This window comes from Canis lupus, chromosome 5, assembly GCF_003254725.2.
Source record: "Canis lupus dingo isolate Sandy chromosome 5, ASM325472v2, whole genome shotgun sequence".
NCBI lineage: Eukaryota > Metazoa > Chordata > Mammalia > Carnivora > Canidae > Canis > Canis lupus.
Window position 1 is genome coordinate 57,624,482 of NC_064247.1, and position 19,446 is coordinate 57,643,927.

At 56.2% G+C, this 19,446-nt stretch overlaps 3 long non-coding RNA genes across 3 annotated transcripts; 1 reads left to right on the forward strand and 2 right to left on the reverse strand.

The window, feature by feature from the left end:
- Positions 1-1,102: 1,102 nt before the first annotated feature.
- LOC118354902 (uncharacterized) lies at positions 1,103-3,869 on the reverse strand. The gene is made up of 3 exons (XR_004816305.2): positions 3,767-3,869; positions 2,992-3,129; positions 1,103-1,585 (listed from the first exon to the last, which is right to left on the reverse strand). It is a non-coding gene; the product is annotated as an uncharacterized LOC118354902 (long non-coding RNA).
- A 5,905-nt stretch (positions 3,870-9,774) lies between these two features.
- LOC112646964 (uncharacterized) lies at positions 9,775-13,688 on the forward strand. The gene is made up of 3 exons (XR_003128025.2): positions 9,775-9,977; positions 11,798-11,930; positions 12,997-13,688. It is a non-coding gene; the product is annotated as an uncharacterized LOC112646964 (long non-coding RNA).
- LOC118354845 (uncharacterized) lies at positions 10,939-16,950 on the reverse strand. The gene is made up of 3 exons (XR_004816151.2): positions 16,737-16,950; positions 13,210-15,506; positions 10,939-11,471 (listed from the first exon to the last, which is right to left on the reverse strand). It is a non-coding gene; the product is annotated as an uncharacterized LOC118354845 (long non-coding RNA).
- Positions 16,951-19,446: the final 2,496 nt, after the last annotated feature.

The following is a 19,446-nucleotide window of genomic DNA, read 5'->3' on the forward strand; positions in this document are numbered from 1 at the left end:
CCCCGCCTCGTTTCCCTCCCCACCTTGCCCCGGACCCCGCCCCCAGGCCCTCTCGGGGCAGCCTTGAAACCGTGAACCCCGAGTTTGTGGGGGTCTCGGGGCCACGGGGGCCGGGGCCAGCCCTCGCCCATCCTCGCGGTCCTCCCAGTTGGGGAGGGAGCTCCGCGGAGAAGCGCCCTGGGCCGCGCCATCCCGGAGCTCTGCCTTCACCGCCAGCCCCTCTTCCCGAAAGGTGCTTCCAGGGAAACCCGCCACCCCGGGCCGGGCCGGCCCTCCACCTGGGCTCCTGCGGGCCTGCCCCTCCGCACCGGCTCTTCCCCACACCCTGCAGCCCCACCTTTCTGCACGGGGCCCCTTCCCGCTGACTTGCTGGCTCTGGCCGGGGGAAGGGGGCCGGGTGCCATCTGTCTTGAGCAGGGGCCTGCCCTCCTTGAGGCAAGTCCCAGAAGGCGGCTCTGAGGAGCTGTGAGGTCGGCCTGCTGGCTGGGGGTCACCCTGACTGTAGCTGAAGAAGGGGTGAGACATCACGTGATGTTTTAGGTTCCCCCTCCATATCCTGCCATCCCCACCCCAGCAGCATCAAGAAGCAAGACAGGAGGGCTCTGCAGGCAGGGGCTGTTGCACCTGGGTCTGAGATGCTGAGCCCCACTCAGGCAGCTTGGGGCAGGTGGTGGTGGTGGGGTGCCGGGGGAAGGTAGATGAGTTGCGTGTCCCCAGAGAGATCATCTTACTTTCGGCGAGGGACTCTTCTAATTCAAGTTGCCAAGGTCCCCAGATACCAGGTGAACCCTGGTTCCTCTGCAGGGCTCAGGGAAATAGGTGGATTGAGTGCCTGCTGGCAGAGTGGGGGCAACATGGGTGCCATGAGACAGAGGAGGGAGCATGGGGGACACTGGAAGTGGGAGCTGCTGTGACTCTTTCTCAGGGTCCAGGTCTCCTGGGATGTCGGGCGTTGGCCAGTTGGCTCATTAGGGAGGGCACCATGGGCGGAGGCAGAGTCTGGGATCCAGGTGTGCAGAGGGCAGGCAGGTGTAATGGCAGGGCCCAGTCTCCCTGACTTTCACAAGGGCACAACACCCGAGTGATGAACGTGTTGGTGACAGTTTATTAAGAGATCTCCCATTGCTTTGATTACTTTCACTTAAATTACCCTAATTAGGCAAAAGCCATAATGGAGCAGGGCTGCCACACGGGGCTGCGGGAAGGGCCTGGGGCATGCCGGTGGCAGGGCTGCCTGACATTCACCATCACATTAGCCCTGATGGGTCCCCCGACTCTCTTCCTGCACACAGTTCCTCCAGACCCACAGGCGCAAGCCAGATGAACCGGTGGTCTCAGCGGGTCACCAGCTGAGAGCAGCACACATGGGGGCAGGTAAGCCCAGAGCACCTGCTTCATGCTATGGGGCTGATGTTTCAGAATGCAGGACCATGAGCAGGTATGACGTATACAGATGCGTGGCCTCGGTGTGACCTGAGTTCAGGAGGAAGCTGACTTCCCGTGGAGAGGGGTTTTTGCAGTTTCTGACCTGTATCAGGTGGCGGTGATTCTGAACACTACCTTTGCGCTACTGTGCCTGTCAGAACTGGACAGAACAGGACAGGTGGTGTCTTTGAGGGGGGTCTGTGGCTCATCTGCAGCTTTAGGGGGCATGGCGTTTCACAGTGACAGATCCCACAATAACCACATGTGAACACCGGGCCCCCAGGGGCTGTTCCTGCCCACCCAGCGGCCCCAGTTTATGCTGTCACACTTGGCCGGGTTGAGGGAGGGATGGGGCTGCCCCCGAGGAACTCTTGCACTCCCTGAAATAGCCATGGAGTGGCAGCTCTGAGAGACAGGGGCTCCCATGTCGCGGCCTCAGCAGGAGCACGTGGTCCCTGCTCTAGATGCCGTGGTAGTCATGCCCAACTCTGGAATAAAGACCCACTGGCCGGAAAAGGAGCTCTGAGCCCATTACCAGGATTTTCTTCTGTTTGAGCAGAAACACAGCAGAGGAGTTGGAAACAGAGGTAGTTTAGGGATGTGGACTCTTGGCTTTGGCCTTCGGATTGACCTTACAGTTTTGTGACTTTCCCCTTGTGGGAGGTGAGCCCTGTCTGTGGGTAGCACAGTGGTGAGGTCGCCTGCCTGGGGATGAGGTGCTTGGGCCTGTCTGGAGCTCATCGTCTACCCCACCAGTTCCCGTGCACAACGACTTCATTGTATAAGGAAACTCTCCAAACCCTTTGCCCGGGATGCTCCTCTGGGAGGACCCACAAGGCCATCAGCCTCGGGAGGTCAGTGCATCCACCACCTTTACAAAAGCAGGTGTGCTTTACTCACCCTTACCCATTCCCTGTCCTCCAGATACCTGAGTGCTCCCTCAGGGCAGGGCCCAGAAACCAGAAGGTGGGGGCTGGGCCTGTCCTGTGTCTGCCCCACCCCATCTGTGGACCCTTCTTGGTGAGGAGAGAAGTCTGGGCCCTTCTGGTGCCCGGGACCTGCCACCACTGCCAGAGCCCAGGTGGGGCTCCCAAGTGTGGACCCTTGGTACCACCCGGGAGGCAAGCTGGCTGGGCCTTGGCCTCTTGGCACAAGAGGGTGGGGAGGCCAACACAGCCAGGCCCGAGCTTCGGTTTGGGGATGGTACTGTCCCCCTGGGGGCTTCCCAGGGCTGCCTGGCACCTTATCTCTCCTCCCAGGTACCCAAAGGGAAGGCAGATGCTTCACGTCTCAGCCAACCCCAATTAGAAAGGGAAACCCCTTAGCAATAGCCTATGACTACATCCAGTGCCCCCGAAAGGTGACTTTGGGCTCTCCGCAGGGTGCTTCTTGGCTGGGGGACCCTTTGAGGTTCTGGTTATATCTCTAGGCTCAGCCCACCCACCGCCCCATAACTCCCAGGGCACTGTCCCAGGGTGTGTGAGCCCCCTCTGGAGCCCGCTGGATGCGGGGCTCAAGAAACCCTCGGGACTTTGAGGAGCCCCTCCCTCACTCTGAGAGGCTTACCTGTGGCCAGACAGGCGGGGATCCAGGGATGGCGGTGGCTTGTGGGGGCCTGGTTGTCACCAGATGAAATTTCAGCTTCTTGTCCCTATGGCCAAATAGGTAGGACTCGGGGTTGCACCGTCCTCTGGAGCCTGGAGCCTGTGGGGAGGGCCTCTCATCTCAGGGCCTTCCTCCTCACTGCTGACCACCCACAGGCCGGGACCCCTCCCGTGGCCTGGCAGGCAGGGACCACACCTGCGGCATGGGGCTGGCTCCTCCTATTGGATCTCTTGATCAATAATGCAACAGAGGAGGAGCGTCCCTGCCATCCCCTCACCCATCTGCCCACCTGTCGCTCTGGGGCATTTTAATCTCCATTATAGAGGTGGCAGCTCGCCCAGGGCTACCTCTGCATTAGGGGCGCTGTTGTGGGTGCAGCTGTGGTTTAGGGAGGAGCAGGTTTGAGATATTTACATCCTAGCGCCAGTGGAAATGGTTCTTCATCAGATGTTTTCATCAGGGAGGCTTCTAGGGCTCCCCTAAACTAATAGGACCTCCTCCCTCCCTCTCTCACCTGTCCCTCAGCCCAGCCATCCTTTCCCCCTTGTTGTACTCAACCCTACCTGTTCCTCCACAAGCCTGTCCCTGCCCCAGGGCCTTTGCACAGCCAGGCCCTCTTCCCCTACACTTCCTCTCTCGTTTTCTTCAGGTTTGGGCTCACTAGTCCCTCCTTAGAGAGACCTTCCAGGACTCCCCCTCATCTGAAACAGCTCCACATTTCTCTCCGCTGCCTCACCTGCTTCAGTACCTGGCACCATGTTCTTATCTGTTGTTGGCTTTTCTCTTTGGGATGTTGGTTCCAGGAGAGCAGGGTTGGGCTGCTATTGCCTGGCAGGCACCTGGCAGATGGGAAAGGAAGGAGGGAGGAAGGAGGGGAGGGAGGAAGGGAGGAGGAAGTTCTGAAAGTTTCTTCCCCCAAAGCTACCCAACTTCCTCCTTTGCCTTTCCCTTCCCCTGAAACTTGGGGCCAATGGGGAGCAGCGCGGAGATGAACGGGCTGAGCCTGCCGGCTGGTTTGTGTACAGAGCCTATATTGGTTTGAACAAACGAAGTTTATCAACCAGGCACGGGATCATTAATCACGCAGAAAAATAACACAGTGAAATGACTTTTCGAAATGTCGTTGGCATAATTATCATCCTGCCCATTACACTAAATGCCGCCATTTATATCTGTGATGTTTAAGTATGCAAACAGTAATTAACGGGGTAATGGACAGGGGCCCCAGAGCCTCCCCTCCCCGAGCTAATTTGCATGTTAATTATCATTAGTGACCAGGGAACAAGTTACAAACAGCCTAATTAGCAGCCAGATCATTTTTACAAGAAATCGCGTGCACCTTGACACTCGAGCCGGCGTTAGATTAATGAAGTCAGGTGGAGCTGCCCCTCCTGGGGCGGGGGTGCCTGCGTCCCAGCGGCCTCTGGGGTCCGGGTGCCGTTCCTTCAGCGGGGTGCTGTTGGGGGTTGCCGTGCGGCTGGATGTGGGGCCGCACAACGGGCAGGGTGCCCAGAGAGCCGCCCCCCACGAGGCCGAAGGCTCAGGCCACCCGATGCTGGCCGGGGCCGCCCCCTTCCACTTGGCCGGTGGTCTTGGGATGGACGGGAGGGGCCGAGACTCTGGCCTGGCTGGGGGAGACCCAGGGAGGGTGTGGGGGTCACCGTTAGAGAAACATCATTTGGATGCTGTGAAAACGGTAAGGAAGCCCTCACTCCAGACTACGGGGCAGGGGAGGGAGCCACTCAGGTCTGAACGCAGCCCAGTGAGGGGGCTGCTAACAAGGAACAGGGTTGGGGGACTCGGGGTGGATGAGGAGCAGGAGCGGGCACCGGGGTAGGGGCTTCTTGCTAAACCGACTTGGCACTCCTGCCCCAGCATCCAGGCTGCCGGCAGGGCCCTGGGACGAGGCTGGTGCAGAAGGGGGCTCCGGGGGCCCAGTGAAGGCCAGTCAAGGAGTCTGTCATTGCCACCGGCAGAATGTCTGTGTTTGCACCTGTCATGCATGGCTCTCAGTCAAACATCGGGTCCCGCCCCGTCTGTGCTGCCTTCTCCTGCCTAACAGCCCTCCCAGCTCCTGCAGAACAGCCCCACGACGGGGTGGCCACGGGGTCTCCCCAGCCCTGCTTGGCCTTTCTGCCTGCACTGGACTCCAGGTGGTTTCTGCCCCGGGGCCTTGGTATCTGCCTCTCCTGCCTCCCAAACCACCTTCCCTCCACGGTGGCTGGCCAGTGACACCCAGGTCTCTGTTTGGAGTCTCCTCTTCAGAGGGGCTCACTGGTCTGTCATCCAAAAATCCACCCCACCATGCATTTTCCTCTCTGTGGAAAGGATGGGGGACGTCCCCTTGACCACCGTCTTTCAGGTGCCAGGAGAAGCCAGGCTCACAACAGGACCCAGCAAGCCCCGGGGAGTGGGGTGAAGTTGGGTCATGTGCTACTCTGGAACAGGGGGTGGCCCCAACAGTCCTGGCCAGGCTGCTCTGTCCCACGTGCACAACACTGGTGAGCAGGAGCCGGTGGGCGTGGCTGTGTGCCAATAAAGCTTTATTTATGGCCACTGACAGTTACATCTCCTTATTTCCAGGCGTCAGAAAGGTCTGGCTCCCTGTTGTATTTTCCAGCCATCACAAGCTGAAGAAACCATCATTAGCTGATGGGCCTCACGACTGGTGTGAGTCAGAGTCAGAGTCAGCCACTCTGTCAGGTTTTCTTTTCCATGTGAATTTTAGAATCTGATTGGTTCCAATAAAAAGCTGCACAATATATTTTAGGGGACTTGGACTTGTTCTTAGACTTGTTGATTGATTTAGGAAGGCTCACCATTTTCAGCAAGGACCCTACACATTTCTGCTTCCCACTCGGAAGGACACCATGCCCATGAAGGGGTGCTGTTTGGATGTCCTGTAGGACCCTGGTCCCACCTGGAAAACCCTCCTTTTGCTCCTTTCCAAACCCTGAGCTATTCCTGTCATCCTACCCACCACCCTTGGAGGCCCAGCTGGGTCCCAGGCCCCCACCTCCTCACAGTGTCTTCTTCCTCTCTGCTCTGCAAGGACTGCTTCATCCTGACAGGCCTCGGAGACAAGCTCTGCACCTGTTTCTCTTGCCCTCTCTAGCAGAGAGGGGTGGGCTGAGCAGGGGTGGGCTGAGCAGGGCTACAGAGAGTGGGGGAGTGGGGGTGCTCCCTGCCCCAGGCCTCACAGGCCAGGGAGGGTCCAGCCATGGGGGATCTCAGAACCCTGGTTGGGGGGGTCTCCAGGCCAGCCCCAGCCTCCCAGCCTGGGGCCAGGCTCTAGCTGTAGGGTCTCCAGAACCAGGGAGGACAGAGCAGAGCCCTTCAGAGAGCTGGACAGGTGACAGGTGGGGGGGCTGCAGCCATTGGTGGGGTGGGGTGCAGAATGCTGTTGTCCCCTAGCACACGGGACCCCAGCCTTCTGGTCTGCTCCATGTCGAGGGCCCTGCTCCGTTAATGACACTGTTATCTTTGTGGCTGTCATCACCATGGGCCTCCGGGGAGATAGGGGGTTCTTCGTAATCCCCTTTCCTGGCTGTCAGGAGAGGACTGCAGGGTGTAAGGTTCTATGGAATGATGTGGGAAAACACTTGAGATTTCAGATGAAAGAGTTTCAACATTTCAGAATATTTAAAACTAGTAGCATTTCTTCACCTGACTTTGGTGTTGATGCTCTTCGTGTGGCAGTGCTGAATCAGCTCCTGTCGGTGGAGAGCCACCAGGTGTGGCTCTGCTGGGCTCTCTGGGGTTAGCTCAGCTCAACCTGGTTCAGTGCCCCCCCTTCCCTGGCCTGCTTGTTCTAGACCTCAGGCAGAAGGTGTAGCCCCACCCGGGCCACAGTGTTTTCACGTGAAGAGCAGCGGGTGGAATAAGGAGGCCCGAACATGTCCATGTCCTGCACCCAGCGCCTGCAAATAGGTGCCCTTCCATGGCAAAGGGAATGTGGCAGGTGGGATCAGGCGAAGGACCTTGAGACATGGGACATCCTGGGTTATATAGGGGTGCCTGTTGTCATGACCAGGTCTGCAGGGAGCAGTAGGGTCTGAGTCTGAGAAGAGAGTAGTTGCTGTGGTGACTTGATGGAGGTGGGGCTATGAGCCAAGGAACCAGACACCTCAGGAGGAGGCAAGGTACAAATCCTCCCCTTGAGCCTCCAGAAGAAACCAGCCCTGAGAGCACCTTGATTCTAGCCCAGGGAGACCCTCTTTGGACTTCTGGCCTCCAGAATGGTAAGGAAATAAATTTTGGTTGTTTTAAGCCATTATGTTTGTGATAATTTTTTGCAGCAGCCTCAGGAAATGGATAGAAGTTGGAGGGACCAGAGGGCAGAGCCAACCCTGCAGGTGCTTTTCAGCTGCAGCCAATGGGCCTGGGGCAGGTGAGCTACCCCCTACCCCCACACCCCTCAGGTCACGGCCACACTGGGCCCCCCTATGTAACCCAGGATGTCCCACGCATCAAGGTCATTCACCTGATCCCACCTGCCTCTGGGGCCAGGAGGCTCTCCCATGGAGCGCCAAGCATAGAGAGGAGTGAGCAGTGGTGGGAACAGCACCCATCCCAATGTTTGGTCATAAATGTTCACTTCTCTGATGCACACAAGACTCTCAAACCCCCGAAAGGCATCGAGCTAAAAAATCCAGGATCTCATGATGAGCATTTTGTCTGGACACAGCTCCCCAACCCCAAGACCTGCATCATCGAGCTGAGCGATTGGCCCACTGCACCTGGCACAGCTGCAGAGCCAGGTCCAGTGTGCTCCAGGCTCCTGTTCCCACCCCTGGGGACATGGCTCTGTACTTTAAATTTTTTAATTTTTTTAAAGATTTTATTTATTTATTTCAGAGAGAGAGGGAGAGAGTGTGCGCACAAGTGTGGATATGGGTGGCGGGGTGGGGGTGGGGGAGAGGGAGAAGCAGGCTCCCTACTGAGCAGGGAGCCTGAGATAAGGCGCTCAAGGACTGAGCCCTGCAGGCACTGAGCCCTGTTTGGTTCTTCTTGGCAGCCACATCTGTGAGGACCTTGAGAAGATCACCTCTTTGGTGGCTGAGGAGACTTCTTACATTATTCCCTACTTGTGGAAAGGTTGGGGCAAACGTTTTTTGTTGTTGTTGTTGTTGTTGTTGTTGTTGTTTCCTGAATGGTTAATCCAGACTGGTGGTCTGCTGGCTGATCCTACTATTTTATTTTATTTTATTTTATTTTATTTATTCATGAGAGACACAGACAGAGAGGCAGAGACACAGGCAGAGGGAGAAGCAGGCTCCATGCAGGGAGCTCAATGTGGGACTCCATCCTAGGACTCCAGGATCAGGCCCTGGGCCAAAGGCAGGTGCTAAACCGCTGAGCCACCCAGGGATCCCCTGATTCTACCATTTTAAATCTTAAAAAAAAATGTATGTGAGGTGAGGCAACTCCATGTTCCGAAAGCCATACCCACATTTTCTTTCCAGATGTGTCCCCTCCATGGACCTATGGGTGACCACCTGCATGCCACCATCTGTCTTGATGAAAGGCATGAATCCTGCTCCCTGATTTGCTCTTTGACCCACAGGCTGGGTCTTAATCTGAAATCTTTTCCTTTTACTGTGAAGAAGGGTTGCATCTCTTGACCCTACAGTCCGAGGGTTTCTGGCTGCCTCTTCCCCCACCTTGCCCACTTGTGGACAGACTGTGGGTCCTCAGGGCAGCCGGCCAATGCCAGCTTGATACCGAGGATCCTCCTTGGGACGAACACCCTTACCCAGAGCCACACGTTCACTTGCTGCAGATCTGCCTTCCCAGTTGTCTCAGGCATCGTTTTAGGAAATATTTTGCTAAGCCCTGACACAGATCTCTTGTGAGCTTTCTCCTCACCAAAGTCAATGTCACAGTGCCATCACGGTGGGGATGGGACCCGCGGTGGGTGCCAGCTTCTGTGTTGGTCAGCTTTTGCCACGGGAGCCAACAAGCCCAGCATTTCTGTGTGTTGCAGCAGCAGGTCACTTGCTGGTCACAGCTGGTGCTGGAGGGCAGAGGCCGCCTGCGCTGGAGCATGGCCCACCATTGCATTGGTGGAGGCCCGAAGTCAGGAGGACGGAGCAGCTCTTTGAGCTGTGGGGCTTGGGAAGGGTGGTGGCCAGCAGATGATTGTGACCAGGTGATACTGTCCTCAGCGGGGGCTCATGGGGGCAGTCTGACCAGTTTGGGAACAAGATGGGTCAAACATGCTGTCCTGTGCTCCTCATTTGGAACTTCTCCCATCCTTTACGAGGCTAATGCACTGTGATTCTTGAGCAAAGCTTGTCCCAAATACCCTCAGTTCTCGACCTCTAGAACTCTCATGCTGTGGAGCTTGTTTGTGAGGCTCTATTGTCATGTCCAGCATGTGATTTTTTAATTGACTCCTCAGTGACTAACATGCTTATACCTGGATAGTTTGAGTGGCTGAGTTTAGCAGGACTTCAAGCCAAGGATTGGATGCTGTCCTGTTACCTATGGGAGCCGTGGTCTATCCCATGGAGGGAAGACTGGAAGGACCGAAATGTGGGAGTCATACAGGTGCTGACCCGTGGCTCGGACGGCATTCAAGCGCCTGCAGCAGCGCCAGCTGGGATGCCATTTCCAGCAACGAGAGGCAGGCTAGTAAGCTCTTGCTGCAGGAACAAACAAGCCTGCATCTCGGTGGTTTCTGACAACCACTCAACTCTTGACCATACTGCTGGGACCAGAGTGGAGTGCAGCTCTGCTGGGCTCTGAGGCTCTAGGCTGAGCAAGGGTGGCTGATGTCCCTAGAGGCCCTCAGCGGTGACCAATTTAAACCCAGGGCTCGGGCTGTGAGAGCAGCCTTTTTAGGTCTGGAGCCCACTGCACAGTGGTTATAAAAAGCTCAGCTGTGTGGATCATGAGAAAGGTCACTCGCAGGGAAGTGGGGTCCCACAAGCCATCGTTCACTGGTGAGTAACCATCTCTCCCTGGAGAGTGGGTATCAAGCAAAGAGATGACACAGGAGAGTGAAATGATCCCGTGCACGTTGTGTTGTTAAATTTAGAAATCAGCGCTCTGTGTTTGGTATTTTAAGTGCTTGCAATATTTAAGAGAGTTTGGCCTATTACATTTTCCAACAGACTGACCTTATGCCTCTAACTTGACCATCTTAATAGCTGATCTAGATTTGTAATTTTAAGTCGAATGGGACTTTACTTTGTGAAACAGTTGTGGAATTTTAAGAGGATTTAAAGAATTTTTTTGTATTTATCAGTTATTTCATTAGAATTATAAAAGTGTAACAAGTACTCAGGAGTCTGTTTTGTCAGGGAATGGAAGAATCTAAAAAGGAAATAAAATATATTTCCTGATAAATGTCTAACACGTTGAAATGAATTGACTCTCCTTTAAAAAATGATGGTTGTGATTTTAAAATTAAAAAAAATAATAATATGATTTCTGTGTTATCAACAGCTTAAGGAAACATTGGGTTTTTAATTCTATAAGAGGTAAGAGGCAAGACTCCTTGGAAACAGGTAGGGCAATGGAACCAGCGATGGGAGATGGGTTTTCTGAGTTGGGCTTGCCTCTGGCTTCCTGGACTGAAGGACGTGTCTGACCCTTCTCTGTCAGCCTGTGCTGGGCTTTGGTCTCTGCCCAGAGGTCAGATGAATGGGTGTAATCACGCAGCTCAGACCCCAGTGATCCTGCGATAGCCTGTGCCCCCCCGACCGCCTGCCAGGCAGGAGGACCAGGGTCCTGGGGTCGGACAGAGCACCAACCAAGGATTGGTTCTGTTTGGAGCATTGTCCAGGCTGTGACAGCAGCAGCTACAAAGCCACAGCAAAAGGGCAGTTCTGTATTTGGTATTTATTTACCACAATGCAGAAAGAGCATAGTATTTTAACGGCATTCACATTTCATTTAGTACATTCAAAGAAATGAAATATTTTCCACATTTGAGATATAAAAATGTTCATGCATATTAAAAAATGAGGAAATATACAAATTTGTGGAACTGTATGTATCAAATATACACTATTATTCTAAAATAAGGTATTAGCAGATAAATGAATTTCAAAAAAAGTATTGTATAAAAAAAGTGAAATGTCATGGAATAAAATAAAAGCTCTATTGAGTCTCAGTATTTTAGAAAATTGTGAGGACATTCTCATTACTTTATATATTTGTCTCTGACTCTTTTGTCTTCCAATGATCCCATCTGCATCAGTCAGCTAAAGCTGTGTAACAAACTACCTCAGTGGCTTAAAACAATCAGCAACTGAGAACATTCATGTGTCCTTGGTCAGCAGTGGGTCCGGGAGGGTGGCCACAGGTCTGCGGGGTCTTCCTGTGCTTGGGGCTTGGCTGGCTGTAGGCCAGGGCACCTTGTGTCCATCCTGCCACACGCTGGTTTGAGGTTGTTCAGAGAGAAAGCACGGAACACCTGGAACCACATGGCGCTGTATTCTGTTGGTTAGCCACACTCAGAGAGCTCATCTACTGGCCTTTTGCAGGGTGGTTGCAAGGCTACCTTGCAAACGATGCTGTGTGTGTGTCTCTGCCCAGAGGTCAGATGAATGGGTGTGTGTGTGTGTGTGTGTGTGTGTGTGAGTGTGTGTGTGTGTGTGTGTGTGTGTGTGAAGCTTCGATCCACATCATGCCATCACTCTGCACTTTGAGAAGCTCTTTCTAAATCATTTGTTAGGGGACTGACCTGTTTGTATAGGCAGAGAGCTGTCACTGGCTCCTAGCCCAATGATGAATTGACTGACACCCCTACCATCAGGTACATATTCCATCTTTCTGGAGATCCTTGGGATCGGAGCTGGAGTTGCTCCTGCCAAGAAGCGTTTGGAGCAGTGGCTGTGACTCTGGCTCATGCAGATAAGCTGCCTAGACTCAGGGGCAGCTCCACACAGGTTTGTCTTTTTTGCATAAACTGAGCAAATGAATCATTGACCCTGATCTCATGATGTAAAAGATGAGATCTGTAAGGACACTTCACCTGGGTGGCTCAGGGGTTGAGTGTGTGGTCCTGGAGTCCTGGAATAAAGTCCCACATTGGGCTCCCTGCAGGGAACTTTCTTCTCCCTCTGCCTATGTCTCTGCCTCTCTCTCTCTCTCTCTCTGTCTTTCATGAATAAATAAATAAAATCTTAAAAAAAGATGAGATCTGGATTTAAAAAAATACTGATATGGTGGCAGTACACTGGCACACCTTCCAATTTCTTGGATTTAAAAATTGATGTTATGGGATGCCAGGATAGAGGAGTCCTGGAAAATGGGGTTGCCTTGCTTGGTCTGAGTTCAGGGGTTCCTGAAGCCCCCATTCTGTGGGATGTTGCTTCCCTGAGAAGCCCCAGCCAGTGCCTTCCCACGGCCCTATGAACGGGGCACACAGTCTGCACAGGGGTCCCGTGGCCTGCTGTGGAGGCTCTGACCTTGACCCCACAACACGGGTCTGTGCCAGAATCATCTGAATGCCTTTTATTCTTGGACTCAAACAAAACCACCTCTTCGACCTCATCTGGGCTGGCGGGGGCCTCGGTGTCTGTCTTCTCTGGGGCCTCCCTCCCTCTAGCTCCAGGCCCTTCATGAATTGGGTGAGGGATATGGGTGTGGGCAGGGGCACATGTGTTGTTCACTGAGTATGTGTGAGTGGTCACATGCATCTATGTGTGTGTGTGCATTCGGGTTCATGCACACATGTATGTTACACATTTAGTGGTGTGGGTAGTGCATGCACATGTATTCACACGTGTGCTCATGTACACATGCTGGCGTGCGCCCAGGCACTCAGTGAGAGCCAGCGCCTATCCAGCCCCGACTGTGGGGTGGCACGCTTGTGCTCCTCTGACCCTGAAGGGTGTTTCCATGGGGGCAGCTACTGCCCTGCTGGGCAGATGTGGAAAGCTAGCTTCGGGGCCTTTGCTTGTGGGGGTCTCTCCAAGGCATGGTGCCTAATTTTATATTCTTTCTTTTAAGGTGGACCGCATACGGAGAAGCTTCGGGCCCAGCAAACCCTGAACCCATCCTGCTCCTGTGGCCGGGGATTGGCGCTGAGGCCCAGAGGAGCCCGGAGATGGCACTGGGTCCCAGGGAGAGGCCATGCCCTGCTCTGCGCTGAGCAGTGTGCATCTCTCCCAGGTGGGCAGGCTCACACGCTGTCACCCCCGCTGCCCTACAGCCTGCTCTTACCCGAGGATGTCTGGGATGCCCGGAACAGATGCCGTCTCTTTCCTATGGGTCTTTCACTTCCAGAACAGGCCCAGCTGGAACTGGGGGCCGGGGGTCCAGGGATCAGGAGGCGGGCAGAAATGGTGACCCCACACTCCCAGCAAGCTGGGCGGGGCCGAGGTGAGCTCAATCTTGGGTTCCCAGTTTGGCCCAGCTCCAGCCAGCTTCTGGCTACAGCCTCCCCCGCCCCCTGACTCCCCAGCAATGATGGCCCAGTGCACAGAGACGTCCCAGCTTTTGCCGTCAGGACAGATAAACAGTCGGCCTGCTGTTTATTCCTGCTGAGACCACCAGGCCCCTCTCTCTGGAGCTGGGGCAGCGGCTCACAATGGTGATGAGAGAAGCCCTTCATCTGCCTGGGCTGTGAGATCTGCTGGTCGCCACCCTGGGTGTTGGGGGGAGGGGTGGTGGGGTGGGACCCAGAGGTCGCAGTCTCTGAGCCAAGCCTGGCATTCAGCTCCAGAGAGGAGCCACCAGGCCCCAGGGAGTAGGGGAGGGGTGCTGGGCCTCCTATGGCCTCTTGGGTCAGGGGCTGGGTGTGGGAGCATGCAGGTTGGGAGTGTGGATGCTGGTCTGTGGTGGAGTCAGGCCTAGAGCCGACAGAGGGGTGGGCAGGGTGGGGAGACAGCTTCCAGGGACAGGCCCCGTAGTGTACAGGAAGGGGGACCCCTAGACCTGGCCCAAACCCAGATGCCTGCAGCTGGCACCTCTCCCTCAGTGCCCCTGCTGGCTTCTGCCCACCCGCCGCTTTAGGAGGTCTGATGGGATGGGAGGCAGTGTCTGGGCCCCAGGGTCTGAGGTCCTCCTCAGCCCCTTCCACTGCCAGGCAGTGCCCCTAGGGCACCCCAGTCCAGGCAGCCCTAGCCCAGGCAGCCTGTGGAGGGAAGAGCTCCAGGAAGGGCCAGTGAGCATGCTGGTGCTCCATGTCCTCATATCTCCTCCGGGCAGTGGGCAAGGATGCCCTGATAGCCTCACCCACAGATCACTGTCCCTGTGGGGGACTCAGTTTCCTTCCCAGTGAAGCAGGTTAGTGGTACTGACTCTGTGCCCGTAGGGGTCCGGGACACCATCCTCTGGAGCCCAGGGCTTGCTGGCTCATTGTTTGTGCTCAGTGGAGGTGGCTCTGCCTGCCTTGGCCAGCACCCTTGTAGGGCCAGGTCGGCAGCGCTGACTGGGTGGAGGGCATCTGCGGTCTCAGCTTCCACGGCCCCCCACCATCCAAGGCCTGTGGCCCTGGGATCCTGAGCTGTTCTGAGAGTGGCCTCCTGGGATGACCGCCCATGGTCATTGCATGCAGGCGCCAGCAGAGGGAGGCCGCGCTCCATGCACAGCCGGGCCTTCACCGGGATCCTCCCTCCTAGGTGCCTGCAGGAGGGAGGGTGGCGGGGGCCCTCTGGCCTCACAAAGGCCGAGGTCTCAGCCATCTGCAGGGCCCAGGAGGTGGGGACCCAGGTTTGGTCTCCGAGGGCTGTGGATGATGGCCTTCTGGCGCCCACTCTCCCAGCTGGCTGGCCCTCCGAGCATCCGTGTGGTTCTCCTGAGCTTGGGCTGGGCACCGATGTACACCCATAGTGTGGGAGGGGAGACAGAGGCAGGTAGGAGGGCAAGGGGCTCTCATGGTTCTTGGACAGGAGCCCTGTCAGGTTCTAACCACGGGGCGGGGGTGGGGACCCAGGAATGGGGGCCTGACCGGTAGCAACCATGGCTATGTCTTTCCTGTGCTGGCTCATGTTGATCCCATCGGCTCTCCTGCAGGGGCCAGTGATCCACAGGCAGGCCTGCACGACATGATCGTGAGCTGTACCTCCCCCCCAACCCCAGCTGGGAACTCCGAATGGACGGAGCCCAAGAGGTGGCCCCACAGGCAGGTGGTGGGTTCAGCCCATCAGTGTTGGGAAGCCGAGCCCCGTGGGGGCCCCAGGGGAGCTACAGCCCCTGCCCACGTACCCAGGGCTGAAGCAAGCTGTCCTTCAAAGCTGCCAAGGACGTCTCGCAATGAGCCACAGTGAGAGCCACTGTTCACGCTTGACTGAGTGGGGCTGGGGTGGTGCTGTTGGAAACCAATACAGCAGCAGCCCGGGAAACACTTGGAACCGGCGGTCCTGGGCTGGGGGCACACGGCTGGCACGACGGGAAGCACCATGAGTGCAGAGGGTGCAGGTGTCTGTCGCGGCATTACTTACACTGCTTGGAGTCCGCTTCAGCTCACAGGTCAAGTGAGAAGAGATGGACACGGCCTGGGTATTAGTCTCCAGTGGCTGCTGTAACAAGTCACCTCTATCGTAGTGGCTTAAAGCCTCACAAATGCATTGTCTTAGCGTTCTGGGGGCCAGAGTCCTACTCAAGGTGTGGGCAGGGCCGCGTTCCTTCTGGAGGCTCCAGGGGAGCACCATCTGTTGCCAGCCTTTCTGTCTTGATGGGTATATTAATGCAAGTGGCACATCCTATCTGAGATGGAGGCAAGTGCCCTGGAACAGCCCGGTGGGCTAGTCTCGGGCCTGGGTGCCCTGGGAGTGCCCTCTGCTGTGGGTCCCGAGCTGAGACTCCCCCAGCCTGTGGCCCAATCTCGGAAATCCACGTGGCAGGCTCTGCCTGGGGGCACCTTGGGTCACAGGAAGGGCAAGGGGGGACCAATGGGGCCCCAGAACAGGGAGTATGGGCCCATCCTGTCCAGCGATGGCTCCAGGTACTCCGTCCTCTCTGTTGGAGCTTCCAAGGCCAGAGCCAGACTCGCACACACCTGGAGGGCCTCCCTTGGTTGAGGTATCTCTGACATCGGGGACCCATGTACGACCTCTGGGGCAACCCTTGGGCCGAGCAGTGTGGGGACAGGGGCTTGGGGTCCAGCCACCATGGGACCCACAGGCGGGAGTGAAGGTTGGAGGTCAGGCTGCTGGACTTAGTGTGCAGGGACCCCAGCCAAGGGGTGGGACCTGTCGGAGCCTTGGTCGTCATCGGCAGCAGGAAGCCTGCGGTTCTGGAGAACTTGAGAGGGCCGTGGGCCTGGCAGTTGCTTTGGGGACCTGGGGGCTGCCACGAACACCCTTCCTCACTCCCCACAAACACTCCCCGCACCCCCCCCCCCATCTCCCCGCAACAAAGCTAAGCTGCTTTTGGAAAAAAGAAGGAAAGCCAAACTAAACAAGCCTGGCCTTTGAGACCTCCAGCGCTGTCTACGGACTGAGCGGGCTTTGATGGGGCAGGGGCTGGGCTGTGCACCTGGGAATGTGGGGACCACGTGGCTGCAGGCAGAAGGCCCGACAGCAGTCCCATCAGGCCTCCCCTTGACTCCCTTGGGTGCCCCATCCTCGCACATGGGCTTCCCGGTCCCTGAGCCCAATGGGCCACCATGCAGGGCCCTCTATCCCGAGGGTTAAAGCATGTTCCCCTGTCCCCCTGGGGGGATGGAGGGCTTTCCCAGGGGGAGGGGCACACATCCCACAGGGCACTTGCCTGCTAGGGAGTGGAGGGGACTCAGGTACCGTCACCTGGTATCGCCTTGTGGGGTCATTAGACTCCTCCAGTGGACTGGTCCCCGTCCCTGCTCCTCCGGCCGCCCTGGACTCCGCTCATGCCCCTGGGGACCGGATGAGGCCTCTGGGCGGCTGGGCCGGGACTGGGGGGTCACAGAGGCCCTGGTTTAACGAGCAGCACGTGTGCGCCCGGCTCGGCTTCCTGCAGAGCGCTCGCCCAGAGGACTGGTGCTTGGCGACCACGGAATTTGGCTCCTTCCCAGTGTCACAACCATGGGGAGCTCCCCACCCCGCAGCGACAGTCTTGGCCAGACTTGGCCAGGCGGGCGTGGTGGGGCCCGTGGGGGGCCTGCGTCCAAATTCAGGGGGCAAACCCAGGGTGGGAGCAGCGGCGTGGGCGGAGATGCCCGCGCGCAGGAGCCATTAACCACCAGGTAACAGATTTGATTAATTTTGTGCCTGGAGGGGTTTTTTTTCTTTTCCCAAAGAATCAGAGAAAACAAAATATTTTTCTAATTAAATAAATCTACGGTGCACGCTAATGGAGCCCGTCTGTGGGCTTGTGACAGGGCAGGGGGAGACGTGGAATAATGATTTTATTTTTTCATTAAATAGAATTATAGGCAGTTACTCAAAGCAACGCTGAGCCTAATTGAAAGAAACCCATTTCTTCTTAATTTACTTTCACGGTTTTGAATGATAAAAGAGGGTGTTCGTTGGAAAATTAAATAAAAAACACAACACGAGGAGAGGAGTTTCTGTAGGTGCATTATTTTCTCCTCGAGCTTTAAGTAACGGTCACTAGGCCCTGGCAGGAAAGAGGAGCCTCGGGCTATGGGGGGTGTGCCCAGGGTCTCAAGGTGGGGGAAGTGCGGCAGCTGTGAGACCCTAGACCCCAGCTCTGTGGGCTCTGTCTCCCCTGCATGGGCCATGCGCCACGCGCGGCCCCACAGGCACGAACAGCCCAGTGTCTGTCCCAGGTCCCTCGCTTCCTACTTCCTTAGGGTCTGGACCTCCCTCCAGGAAGAGTTTCTGCTCATCAGAATCCTCGGGAAGGCTGCTGGCACGAAGTGCGGGGCGTGGAGACTGCTCTTGAGAGTCTGTCCTCCTGGGGCCTGTGTCATCTGACAGCGTCCATCTCTGCTGCCCTCTAGGAGGGTCCCCACCCCCTCCAGTGTTCATGCTGCAGTCTCTGTCCTGGTGCCTCCACCGTCCTCTCTAGTTATTCATCAAGTCCACTGCCCACCCTGCTGTCTGAGGCTCCACTTCTTCCAGGAAGCCCTCCCTGACCAGCCTTGTCCTCCGCACATCCCACTGTGCCCAGCTCTGGGTATGAATGAGGATGCAGCTCACCACATGTTTATTGAACATCTACTGTGCATAGGATGGCCCTTGGAGGTCCAGGCTGGGGGCCACTGCATGGCCTGCCTCGGTGGCTGAGAGTGTCCGGAGCCATGCCCTGGAGCTTTCTGGGATGCCAGGAGTGCCCTACACCTGCGCTGTCCAGAGGGGTGGCCATATGTGGACGTTGAGCATTTGAGATGTAACTAGTGTGACTCAGGAGCTGAATTTTAAATTTTATTTATTTTAGTTAATTTAAATTGAAACTGTCAGGGGCACCTGGGTGTCTCAGTGGTTGAGTGTCTGCCTTCGGCTCAGGTTGTGATCCCAGGGTCCTGGGATCGAGTCTTGCATCGGGAGGAGAAGCTTGCTTCTCCCTTTGCCTGTGTCTCTGCATCTCTCTCTATGTCGCTCATGAATAAATAAAATCTTAAACAAAAATGAAATTGTCACTCTGGCTACCATATTGCGCCGCAGTGTTTAAAATCTGGTGACATCCTCACATGTTAGATATAATATTCCAACACAGAGAGGCCCCAGTATCTAACTCACACACCCTTCTCATTTTGGGGGAGAACAGCATTTCTTGGGTGAGAGATAAATATGGTCAGAAAAGCATGAGGGTGTTTATTCTTAATTGAAAAAATGTAACATAATATGATGTTCAGAATGCACAACAGTCTCTGGGAAGTAACAAGATGCCCCCATCCAGCTGCCAGCTGCCCCACCCCTGGGCCCCACTTTATCCCTGAGAGTCACAGTGAAGGGATGCAGGTGCCCGTGGAGGGTCAGGCCTCCTGCAATGCAGCCACTGAGCCTCCAGCCACAGGAGAATAATCATGTCCTCAGCTCATATCTTCCAGGTGGGCCCCCGCTAGTGCCGTGGGTGATCACCCAGGAGGGGAGGCACAGACCAAGGCCTCACGGGGCTTCCCTGGGCATTTCTGGGTGTGTGCCCCGTTCTGTCTGCCTCTGAGCTGCTGGGCTGCCCAGTCCGCACTGGGGCTGACCGAGGCTGCTGAGGTGAGCCCGGGGTCCCCCACCCTGGACTCCTCAGAGCATGACCCCGCTCCTTTGGCCCATCTAGGCTCTCAGGACCCTCCCAGTGGGGTTTCCACCTGTCCATGCGCAGTGGCCAAGTGGTCACCTCCGGGTGAGGTCACTCCCCACGGGGCCACTTTGCTGGGAGGATATGTTTCCATTCACTGCTTCTGCTACTTTTTATGCTAACTACTTCCCAGGAAGGGCCCAGTGGCCGCACATAATGGTTCCTGTCTGCGAGGCTTCCAGGCCATTCTCTGTGGCTCTGCCCTCCAGCCCTCTCCCAAGGAGCTGGGATGAGCTGCTCCTGCTCTGAGGTGGCCTCAACTCCCTAGGGTCCCTG